The sequence below is a fragment of the Cricetulus griseus genome, assembly GCF_003668045.3.
Source record: "Cricetulus griseus strain 17A/GY chromosome 1 unlocalized genomic scaffold, alternate assembly CriGri-PICRH-1.0 chr1_1, whole genome shotgun sequence".
In the NCBI taxonomy this organism is placed as follows: domain Eukaryota; kingdom Metazoa; phylum Chordata; class Mammalia; order Rodentia; family Cricetidae; genus Cricetulus; species Cricetulus griseus.
This window is the reverse complement of record NW_023276807.1, coordinates 208,735,762-208,748,748: the sequence shown is the minus strand read 5'-3', so window position 1 is coordinate 208,748,748 and position 12,987 is coordinate 208,735,762. Positions and strand designations below refer to the sequence as shown.

The window sequence follows — 12,987 nt, the reverse complement described above, 5'->3', positions numbered from 1 at the left end:
GGCCTTCAGTGGAGGGTAATCTATGAACCAAGGGCTGCAACAATAAAGAAACATGAATCATCTCAGTAGCTACCAAATGCCCATAGCTCCTTGGCTAAGGGTGGGAAGTCCATCTTCCCTCTGCTTGCTGGAATTGTGTCTGGCCTGATCCTTTGCAAGTCTTATGAATGTTGTAGACCTCTGGGAGTTCATATGTGCAGCTGCCCTGCTGTGTCCAGAAAACACTGTCACCTTGTTCTCATCCCCTACCTATGATACTGACATCCTTTCTGGCCCTCTTCCTCAGTGACCTCTGACCTTGGGAGGAGGGTGTGTGATGGAGATGTCCCACTTGGGACTGAGTGTGCTACAGACTCTTCTTCTCTGAAGTACAGTGCTGCACCATGAACAGGAAATGACAAAACTATATTTCAAGTTTTAGAATAAGTTTTAAAAACAAAGGGGAAAATTCTCCTTAATTGTTTTGAGTGACTTAAAACTAACTTTCTTATTTTGTGTTTTTAATGTCTATACTACAGTTGGCACTTTCCCAATAACAACTAACAAATGCTGCTCTGGAAGGCCTGTGACACAGGGTGTGGATGGGGCTCCAGGCCCTGTGGCAGGTTTGAGGACAAGCTGCAGGTGTCTGGGGAGCAGTGTGCACTTGCAGCACAGAAGTACATGGCAGAGTCCCCAGGCTGGGTGTCTGTGATGTGCAGGGAGAAGTGTTTGGCTTTCTTATTCTGTAAAACTATCAGTCTTTGGTCCTGCTTTCTTTCCATGGTTGATAGAATATCAATAATGAGTTTAGGATGCTCTCCAAGTCCTTGCTTATACCAAGGGAAGTAGTATGAGGTACTGTCTGTGTAAGTGCAGTTGATGACAGCGCTGTCTCCCTCTTGGACTCTCAGGGTGGAAGGAAGCTGCTCCACCTGTTCTCCTTGGCTCAGCCCTATGCAGAGAGATGGAAAGAAAGGAGAAAAGTTGTCAGGCCATCACTACCCAGGATTCCTTTTTATACAGAAACTAGAGAAAACCTGAATAAAATAGATTTCATCCTAGATATCTCAGAAATGCCCACTGAATGTTCTGTGTTCCTGAAATCTTAACTCACCATCCAGCTGCAGCCACAGAAACATGAATAAAGTGGGACCATATGTCTTCATTGTTCTTCCAATTAAATTAAGATCCAGTGTAGATCGTGATGACCAGCAGGTCAGCTACAGATACCAGGGTGTTGTTCTTTCTCAGTAACAATGCTACCTCTAGAGTCATCCACTCAGCACTGAGACAATGGCTGTGCCCTGAGCCTGCACAGTCAGCACACAAGGAAGAGACTCCTCTGCACACTCCCCAGCAGTTGAGGTCTACTGCCACCTTGTGGTGGCATCCTTGACTAGTGAGGCCTCTGCGTAAGTGTTCTCTGACCTGTGAGGGACTCAGACACATTAATCAGCAATGTCAAGTGTGTTTTAGTGCTGAGATCTCAATAATGGTATTTATACACACTAGTGATATTGTTTTCTATCTTTAAATCTACCATAGATCATGCATGATACTTCATATTTTAATGTTTTATATAAGATTATTTCATATATAAGTCTATATGCGATGTGTATATGTGTGCGAGAGAGAAAGACAGGGAGGGAGGGAGAGAGACACAAAGAAAGAGTGAGAGGGGTGAGAGAGATAGAGAATTCTTATGTCTAGGATTGTATTTACTGATGGACTCCCTTATCACAGAATGCTCAAGGCATTCATCAAGTAACTCAAGTAACTCCTCCTTTTTTGGAGACAGATACTTAGGCCAGCATTTGTCCTTGAGAGCTATGTCACCCAAGTAAAGGCTTTTGCTGTCTTTTGTGGGCTTTCAGTTGCAAAATGACAATGTTCTTTCCATTACAGTGAGATCTTGCTGACAATACATATAAGATGTTTTATGCATGTATCTTACTTTCCAGAGGAGATGACCTGGAATTACAAATGCACATAGGAACTACTCTTAGGAAAGCTCCCAGAAGTCATTTGATCTTGTTGGCACCATCCATACCATCCATTTCACACACACACACACACACACACACACACACACACACACACACACACACACACACACACCTAGACTGAATTACTGATAGAAGAGAATGGAGGATTCTCTGGAAAATCTGCCAAACCTAGCAACAAACCCAACTTTCCTCCTTCCTGTGGACCCTCCCAGCACCCCACCACCCCATTTCTAGCCCATTTCCTTTCCTTTGTCTCAACTGTGAAAAGCTACAAGCACTGTCTAACTGGTAACTCAGTGTAATATAGACTTGGAAAGTCAGTAGGTCATCTTCACTGTCCTTGTCATCTATTATAGTTCCCCTGGTACAATCTCCTATATCAGATGACTTGCAGGGGCCTGTCCTCTCCCTCCTCCTCCAGTCACTGAGGATTTATCTGAGTACCCAGTCCTAAAAGGAATGTCCCCATCAACCTTACTCCCCTCTGGCTTTAGAGAATTGTGCAGAAGAGGAAGCAGAAAGATTATACAAGCCAGTTGGGATGGATGCCCTCCAGACACAGTAAGACTGGCTCACATATGAACTCATAGAGATGGTGATAGCAAGCACATGGCTGGCATATGCACATGGGATCCCAGTGCTGAGAGGAGAAGTGAGCATGATCCCTCATCCCTAACCAAGAAGCTATTTCCAACTGACAACCTCTCATGAAGGAAAACTTAGTTTTTTCCAATAGCATTTCACTGGTATACAAACCACCCTTAAGGACAGGGCTCATACCCAGCTACAGATGCCTGACTCAAATGAACTCAATTTTATTTTTAGAGGACTTTTGGCTCATAATTCTTTATCTGGGCATTGTTTAACATATTGGTTGCTTCCTTATATGCTGTGGTTTCCAATATTGTGTTTTTATTTATTTTCATATGTGTATGTGTATATATATCTATATCTCTATCTATCTATCTATCTATCTATCTATCTATCTATCTATCTATATGCTTCTCATTCTTTTCATTTTTCTGTTTCTTTGTTCTCTTTGTTTACTCTTTTGTTTTCTAAAAAGAGGGAGGTGTATTCAGTGAGATAGGTGGGGACCTGGGGACAATCTGGAAGGAGATGTGGGAAGGGAAGCAGTGATCAGAATATATTACATGGAAAGAAACCCTGCAGACAGTGTTCTGCCTGCATGCTAGAAAAGGGCACCAGATGTCATTATAGAGGGTTGTGAGCCACCATGTGTGTTCTGGGTTTTGAACTCAGGACCTTGGGAAAGAAGCCAGTGCTCTTAACCACTGAGCCATCTCTCCAGCCCCCAAACTCTATTTTCAACTAGAAAAAAAAAAAGAATAGCAGTGGATCAGCCTGAGTCTTTCTTTTTCAAAGTGGTCCAGGTTTGGAGCTCTTGTTTCTTATTGTAGACAGAATGGAATACATCCTTTCCACATCCAACATGCAGAGCTCAAAATGGTTGATTTTCTACGAGGTGACTGCTCCTACAGGAATAAGATGGAGGCACAATGCTAGGAGGAAATGTGGAACAGGGTGTCTTTCTATTCATGTTCATTTTTCAACTATTTGGTTTTTAAAATTATTTTTAATTCATGTTCATTGGTGTTTGTGCCTGCATGTATGCAATATGAGGGTGTTGGATCCCCTGGAACTGGAATTACAGATGGTTGTGAGCTGCCATGTGGGTTCTTGGAGTTGAACCTGTGTCCTCTAGAAGAGCAACCAGTACTCTTAATCACTGAGCCATCTACCCTGCTCATGTAATCAGTGTTTTTGAAGTACATGACTTTTTATTGTTTGGATTAGAAACAAGATTTTTTACATGTCAATCCCAGGTCCCTGTCCCTCCCCTCCTCCCCTACCACCCCTCAATGAAAAAATATCACATGTCCTTTATGCTCCCCAGAGAGGGTGAGGCCTTCCATAGGAGGTCATCAGAGTCTATCATATCCTTTGGGATAGGGCCTAGGCCCACTTCCGTGGGTCTTGGCTCAGGGAGTATTCCTCTATATGGATTGGGCTCCCAAAGTTCACATCTATGCTAGGGATAAGTACTAAACTACTACAGGAGGTCCCGTAGATTTCCAAGGTCTCCTCATTGAAATCCAGGTTCCTGGGGTCTGGATCAGTCCCATGCTGGTATCCCAGCTATCAGTCTGGGAACCAATAGCTCCCCGTAGTTCAGGTCAGCTGTTTCTGTGGGTTTCACCAGCCTGGTCTAGACACCTTTGCTCATCACTAATTCTTCTCTGCAACTGGATTCCAGTTCAGTTCAGTGATTAGTTGTGGGTGTCTGCTTCTACTTTCACCAGCTGCTGGATGAAGGCTATAGGATGGCATACAAGACAGTAATCAATTTCATTATCAGGGAAGGGCATTTAAGGTAGCATCTCCACTGTTGCTTAGATTGTTAGTTGGTGTCATCTTTGTAGATCTCCAGACATTTCCCTAATGACTGATTTTTCTGTCAACCTAAAATGTCTCCCTCTATTATGGTATCTTCTTTTGTTTTCTTCTATTCTTCACCCAACTCAAACTTTTTGCTCTCTTGTGTCCTCCTCACCCCCCCTCTTCTCCCTTTCCCATCCTCCTAGCTCCCTCCCTCCTCCCTTGCTCCCAATTTGCTCAGGAGATCTTGTCCCTTTCCCTTTCTCCGGGGGACCATGCATGTCTCTCTTGTTTCCTAGCTTCTCTGGCAATGTGAATGTAGGCTGGTGATACTTTGCTCTATGTCAAAAATCCACATACGAGAGAGGACATACCATGTTTGTCTTTTTGTGATTGGGTTACCTCAGAATGGTCTCTTAGAGTTCCATCCATTTTCCTGCAAATTTCAAAATTCCATTGTTTTTTTTTCTGCTGATTAGTACTCCATTGTGTACACATTTTCTCTATCCATTCTTCAGTTGAGGGGCATCTAGGCTGCTTCCAGGTTCTGGCTATTACAAATAATGCTGCTATGAACATAGTTGAACAGATGTCCTTGTTGTATGAATGCGCTTCTTTTGAGTATATGCCTAAGAGTAAAATTGCTGGATCTTGTAGTAGACTGATTCCCATTTTCCTGAGCAACCACCATACTGAATTCCAAAGTGGCTGTACAAGTTGGCACTCCCTCCAGCAGTGGAAGAGTGTTCCCCTTTCTCCACATCTTCTCCAGCATAAACTGTCATTGGTGTTTTTTATTTTAGACATTCTAACAGGATGATATCTCAGAGTTGTTTTGATTTGCATTTCCCTGAAGGCTAAGAATGTTGAACACTTTCCTATGTGTCTTTCAGCCATTTTAGATTCCTCTATTGAGAATTGTCTATTTAGTTCTGTACCCCACTTTTTAATTGGATTGTTTGGTATTTTGGAGACTAGCTTCTTGAGTTCTTTGTATATGTTGGAGATCAGCCCTCTGTCAGATGTGGGGTTGGTGAATATCTTTTCCTAGTCTGTGTGCTGCCGTTTTGTCTTACTGACTGTGTCCTTAGCCTTAAAGAAGCTTCTCAGTTTCAGGAGATCCCATTTATCATTTGTTGATCTCAGTGTCTGTGCTACTGGTGTAATGTTCAGGATGTGGTCTCCTGTACCAATCCATTCAAGGGTATTTTCCACTTTGTCTTCTAATAGGTTCAGTGTGGCTGGATTTATGTTGAGGTCTTTGATCCATTTGGACTTAAGTTTTGTGCATGGCTATAGACATGGATCTATCTGCAGTCTTCTACATGCCAGCCTCCAGTTATGCCAGCACCATTTGTTGAAGATGCTTTCTTTATTCCATTGTATAACTTTAGCTTCTTTGCCAAAAACAAGTGTTCATAGGTGTGTGGGTCCATATCAGGGTTTTCAATTTGATTCCATTTGTCTACCTATCTATTTTTGTGTCAATACCAAGCTGTTTTCAAGACTATAGCACTGTAATAGAGCTTGAAGTCAGGAATGGTGATGCCTCCAGAGGTTCCTTTATTGTACAGGGTGTATTGGCTATCCTGGGTCTTTTGTTTTTCCATATAAAGTTGAGAATTGTTTTTTCAAGATCTGTGAAGAATTGTGTTCGGATTTTGATGGGGATTGCATTGAATCTGTAGATTGTTTTGGGGAAGATTGCAATTTTTCTATGTTGATCCTACCTATCCAAGAACATGGGAGATCCTTCCATTTTCTAGTACCTTCTTTAATTTCTTTCTTTGAGACTCAAAATTCTTATGGTACATGTCTTTCACTTTTTTGGTTAGTGTTACCCCAAGGTATTTTATGTTGTTTATGGCAATTGTAAAGTGTGGTGTTTCTCTGATTTCATTCTCCACAAATGTATCATCTATATATAGTGGGGCTACAGATTTTTTGAGTTAATCTTGTATCCTGCCACTGTGCTGAAGGTGTTTATCAGCTGTAGGAGTTCCCTGGTAGAGTTTTTCAGGTCACTCATGTAGACTATCTTATCATCAGCAAATAGTGAGAGTTTGACTTCTTCCTTTCTGATTTGTATCCCCTTGATCTCCTTTTGTTATCTTATTGCTCTAGCTAGCACTTCAAGGACAATATCAAAGAGGTATGGAGAGAGTGGACAACCTTGTCTTGTCCCCGATTTTAGAGGAATTGCATTGAGTTGTTTCTCTCCATTTAATTTGATGTTGGCTGTTGGCTTACTATAATTGCTTTTATTGCATTAAGATATGTTCCTGTTATCCCTGATTTCTCCAAGAACTTTATCATGAAGGGGTGTTGGATTTTGTCAAAGGCTTTTTCAGCATCTAGTGAGATGATCATGTGCTTTTTATCCCCTCAGTCTGTTTATATGGTGGATTACATTGATGGATTTTCGAATGTTGAACAATCCTTGCATCCTGGGATGAAGCCTACTTGATCATGGTGGATGATTTCTCTGATATGTTTTTGGATTCGATTTGCCAGTATTATTGAGTATTTTTGCATCAATGTTCTTGAGGGATTTTGGTCTATAGTTCTTTTTCTTAGTTGTGTCTTTATGAGGCTTGGGTATCAAGGTTATTGAAGCCTTGTAAAAAGAGTTTGGCAATGACCCTTCTGCTTCTATTGTGTGGAATACTTTGAGGAGAATTGGTGTTAGCTGTTCCTTGAATTTCTGGTAGAATTCTACACTGAAGCCATCTGGTCCTGGGCATTTTTTGGTTTGGAGACTTTTGATGGCTGCTTCTGTTTCACTAAGGGTTATAGTTCTATTTAAGTTGCTTATCTGTTCTTGATTTAATTTTGGTAAGTAAAATCTTTCTAGAAAATTGTCCATTTCCTTTAGATTTTTGAATTTTGAGGAATGCAGGTTTTCAAAGTATGATCTGATGATTGTCTGAATGTCCTCTGTGTCTGTTGAAATGTCCCCCTTTTCATTCCTGATTTTATTAATTTGCATGTTCACTCTATGCCGTTTGGTAAGTTTGGATAAAGGTTTGTCTATCTTGTTGATCTTCTCAAAGAACCAACTCTTTTGTTTCATTGATTCTTTTTTATTGTTCTCCTAGTTTCCACTTTATTGGTTTCAGCCCTCAATTTGATTATTTCCTGGTGTCTACTCCTCTGGGGTGTATTGACTTCTTTGTGTTCTAGAGCTTTCAGTTGTGCTGCTAATTCTCTAGTGTGATTATTCTCCTGTTTTTTCATGTGGGCACTTACCACTATGAACTTTCCTCTTAGCACTGCTTTCAAAGTGTCCCATAAGTTTGGGTACATTGTGTCTGCATTCTCATTGATTTCTAGGAAATCTTTAATTTTTTTTTATTTCTTCCTCAACCCAGAAATTATGCAATTGGGCGTTACTCAATTTCCTTGAGTTTGTAGGTTTTCTGCAATTCATGTTGTTGTTGAATTCTAACTTTAAAGCATGGTGGTCTGATAAGATACAGGGTGTTATTTTATTTTATTTTATTTTTGTACCTGTTGAGATTTGCTATGTTGCCAAGTATGTGGTTGATTTTACAGAAGGTTCCATGTGGCGCTGAGAAGAAGCTAAATTGTTTTGTCTTTGGATGGAACATTCTATAGATATCTGTTAAGCCCAATTGGACCATAACTTCTATTAGTTTCTTTGTTAAGTTTCTCTCTGGTGTTCCTTTCCAGTGGTGAGAGTGGGGTGTTGAAGTCTCCCACTGTAGGTGTGTGCAGTTTTATGTGTGATTTGAGTTTTATTAATGTTTCTTTTATGAACGTGAATGCCTTTGTATTTGGGGCATAATGTTCAGAAGTGAGACTTCATCCTGATGGATTTCTCCTGTGATGAGTAGAAAGTGACCTCCTTCATCTCTTTTGATTGATTTTAGTTTAAATCCGATTTGTTGGACATTAGGATTGCTACCCCCACTTATTTCTTGGGTCCATTTGATTGGAAAATCATTTTGGGGGGGTTTTTTAGACAGGGTTTCTCTGTGGCTTTTGGAGGCTGTCTGGAACTAGCTCTTGTAGACCAGGCTGGTCTCGAACTCACAGAGATCCACCTGCCTCTGCCTCCTGAGTGCTGGGATTAAAGGCATGTGAAACCAACGCCTGGCTCGGAAAATCTTTTCCCAACCTTTATTTCTTAGGTACAGTCTGTCTTTGAAGTTGAGGTGTGTATGCAGGTCCCATTTATTGATTGCAGACCTCACAATTGGATTCGGACATGCAGAAAATTGCAGCTTGATCCATACCTGTCACCATGCACGAAACTTAAGTGCAAATGGATCAAAGATCTCTCCATAAATCCAGCCACACTGAATCTTCTAGAAGAGAAAGTGGGAACAACCCTTGAACAAATTGGCACAGGAGAACGATTCCTGAACATCACGCCAGATATCTTTTATTTTTTGGTTTGTTTTTTCTTCCATTTCTTTAAGGGATTTTCTGATATCCTCTTTGAGGCCCTCTATCATTTTCATGAAGATGTTTTTAAGGTCATTCTCTTCTACTTCATCTGCATTGTGATGTTCTGGTCTTGCTGGTGTATAGTCCCTAGTCTCCAATGGTGTCAAATTGGTTTTTCTGTTGTTGAATATGTTTTTATATTGTCTTCTTCTCATCCTTTCTTCCAGTGTGTGTAGCAGTAGTCTCTTCCTCTCCTGGTGGGTATGGGACCAAGGTTCCCTTCTGGCAGATGCAAACAGTTCCAACACTCTCATGTCTGTCCTCTTCTCGTGGGTGGAGGCACGACTGTTATCAGGGCCTTGGCAGTCTCTGGGTGTGCTGGAGCCCAGTGGCCGAGTTCGGATCCTGTGAGCAGCCCCCAGGTATCAGGTGTCCCTGTGCATGCCAGGGGGACCAGAACCAGAAGGCCATGCAATCAGTGTGTAATGGCATTTTGCACATAGTTTCTACCTTGCAGTGGAATTGGATGAGAGACTTATATGAACTTTTCTACCTTGAATTCTTTTATGCTGCTGAACGCAGAAAATACATACAGAGAGCAGTGCCAGCCATAGAGTGATAAGGGACTAGGGAGAAACTGTTTCATAGAATGGAAACCTAAGACCATGCACATTCTTGGGCATCTAACATGCCTGCCATTTCCCTGACAGGTGCCTGAAAAAGTAGATAAGGTCCTATATGGTTTTCATACCTTCCATAACATAAATGGATTGATAGTAGATCATAGGGGAGATTAAATTTATAGCCAAATGAAATAAAATAAAATTGAGCTTTTATAAATATAGTGATCATACATGAAGTCATAGGGCAGTGGACTAGATAGCTAAAGCAGAGATTTACAGGATGCTCCTTTGTGATGCACTATTTTATCATTACATCTAACACACCTTTCTTGTAAGAAACTTCCTTCTGGAAACTTGGAGAATCTAAGAATGGCATAGAGTTTATTAATAAAAGTCACCTTGACAGCGTCATCTTGATGACTTCCTGGAGTAAGTTTCCTTTTTCCAGAGGTGCCTGGAAGGCTCAAATTCTCAACAGAAGTAGTGATACAGTGATGTGTCAAGTTCTGAATACTGAAAATATGTGATGCCTTTACTGGTTGATGAATAAAGCTGTTTTGGCCAATGTCAAGTAAATAGAGCTATGTGGGCTATCCAAAGAAAGATATGAAACACTGAAGGTGGAGAAAGGTGACACCATGTAGCCACAGGAAAAAGGATGTGAGGTGATAAGCCGGGAGCTTTGTGGTAAAATATAGGATAACAGAAATGGTTTAATTTAATTGTGAGAGCTAGTCAGTAATATTCCTGGGTCATTGACCAAACAAGCAGAGTTAAGCCTCAAGATGATTATTTAATAAGCAGCAGCAGGAACCAGTGGGCGGGAGAGAAACCAGTCCAATGGGATCAGACAAGACAGAATAAAACTTCCAATTACAATGAAGCTTATGGGACCTGATGTAAAACAGAAAACTGTTTTCTCTCCAAATGTAGAAAAAGTGACCTAGTTTATTATAAAACACAACATAATTAATACCAGGTTAAATTAGCTTATAAATTGAAAAGTAGTTGTAATTTATATAAAAATATCAGGCCTGGTGTCATCTAGCAGCCACTGTGCTTTGGCTTTTTCAAGAAGAGTTGGTGGGAGCCTGAGTGTATGAGGATGGCTCTAGGAAGAGGTTGGCCATGGCTGAACCAGGAGTGGTGGCTGCTGTAGGGGATGGAATATGACTGTTGCAAGGCACAGTCTAGGAGAGAAAGACAGTCAAAGAATTCAAGAGTTCACCTAATAAAAACTAGAAAGAACTGGTCAAAGTTGATCCAGATGACTGGTCACTGCAAGAAGAGTTGTCAGATAATTCATTGATCAACTTAGTAAAGATGGAAATTAAAGGAACAAAAACACCAAGATGAAGAAAACTTGACACAACTATTCAGAATTGCTCAGTCACTGATGCAGGTAACAGCTCGAGAAGCAGAGCTGGCTTTGGAGAAGTTGAACAGTCTGGAGAAGGACAAGCAAATTTTGAAAATCAACTAAAGATAAAAGACTGAAGAATGAGCTGGAGATGGCTCCGTAGTCTGTAAGTGGATGTGATACTCAGTTTTTATTTGATAAAGTTCACCAGCTTGAAAAGAGACAGTTAAAGAATGTGGGGAAAGGTTTGGATAAAGAAGAAATGTAAAGAACGATTGGCTCTTTGAAATGAAGAGACTGAAAATAGAAACAACAAATTTCAAAGAGAGAATGAAAAGCTTTGTCAAGGCATGACTGACGATTAGAAACAAATGGATTCACAGAAAGAATCATGTTGATCATAGACAGGGACAACCTATCACAGTTGCCTATTAACAAACAAACAAATAAATAAATACTGTGAACTTGGTCAACATATGGTTTAAATTCAGGCCTTGATGGAAGCTGATGAGAAAATTGGAGGTAAGAGCCAAGAAATGAGAAAAAAATCTAGAATAGTCAGTACAGGATATGGAGATGATGAATGACTATAACAGAATAAAGCTATTGTGCATCAAACAGATACCACTGTGGACCAGATTTTTAAAGAGAGTGGTCTTTGGCAATTCAAGTGTGAGAGCTCAGAGACCTTCTGGAAGCCTGGTGTGAAGAGGTTGATCCAGTCGCGCTGGCTGTCAGTGCAAATGTGGAAAAATAGAAGCTGCTTTTCTCAATTGAGAAAATTCTTTATGTTTTATATTTTATATTTTTTCTAAATTTTTGTTTTAAGGATTTATGACAGAAAATAACATTTACATTGATTTTTAAAAAGATTATTTTGTCTTGTCTGGAAAACTTCTAAAGCTACTATCCGTAGGCCTTAAGCTTTTTTCTGAGGACCCTCTTTCTGTGCCTTATTACCATATTCCAGTCTCACCTAATTCCTGACCACACACTATCAAGAAGCTAAGATTATAATGGTTGCTATTTGTGAACCCTCTGAGAAGACAGAAATAGTAATTCTTATTGTAGAAGTTGTCACCGAAATGTCACCACTGTTCGCCATGCTCACATAGATTTTAATGACAATGTGGAATAGTTTATTATCTAGAAAACTCAGATAATCTATATTTGAAACAAATGTAGTTGCAAAGGGATGAACTTAATGAATCACAATGGGTGAATTAATTTATGAAGATCTGGAATGTAAATGTTTTAGCCAATCCACTTGCTGTTTAACCATTCTGCTGCTGTTTCAAAGTGAAAACACAATGGACAGACAATTTCATGGCTGGTTTTCAGTTCCTTACACAAACAAGTGGCATGCCAGTGTTTTTCAGCTGTGGAAAATAATCTGCCAACCGTTGGGAAACAGTAGTTGTTTGGATCATAGTTAATTATTGTATATTAAATTATCCTATATTGGGTGACATTTAGGAGGTTTCCAGGTTTTCTCTGCCTTCATGTACACCTACATGCTGGAAGAGGTCAGATCCCATTATAGATGGCTGTGAGCCACCATGTGATTGCTGGGAATTAAACTCAGGACCTCTGGAAGAGCAACCAGGGCACTTAACCACTGAGCCATCTCTCCAGCCACCCAGGTTTTCTTTTAATGAGAAGCTTTGCATGTTTATTACATTGCAGATATGTAAATATTTTGATAGAATCAATTACAAACTTACTGTAATTTAAATAAATATATCTCTCTAGTTTGTCATTTGTCTTTTAGTTCTCATTTTTTATGTGAAATACTTGTTTTATATTGCATAATTAAATGTACTATATTTTATAAATATCAAGACATTGCTGAAATCATATTTTGATTTAATATTTGTTTGTCTTATCTTTCTACAACTTAATTTATTAGATCTCCAAAGTTAAATTCTTTCATTGAATTCATGTTGAGCTGATTAGTTGCGAGTCCTGTGTTCTATAAACACAGGATGGAAACATTTGCTCTCAGTTTCCAATTTAGGGAAAAGACCAAAATGATTCTGGAGTGTGTAAGAAAGGTTTATGTTTTGTGACATTAGCACAAGCATTTGATAAAATAAAGTGTAGATTTTAGTCAAGTGGCTGATGTTCCTGAGCATTTTCCCTTCTACAAGTCAGTGTCACATCAGTCTGAATTTAAGTGTGAACTTCTGCTGTGGTATTTTCT

General features: G+C 39.9%; 1 gene segment (V, D, J or C); it reads right to left on the bottom strand.

Moving 5' to 3' along the window:
• LOC103161741 overlaps positions 1 to 12,987 on the bottom strand; it is an 842,827-nt gene that overhangs the window by 701,758 nt on the left and 128,082 nt on the right.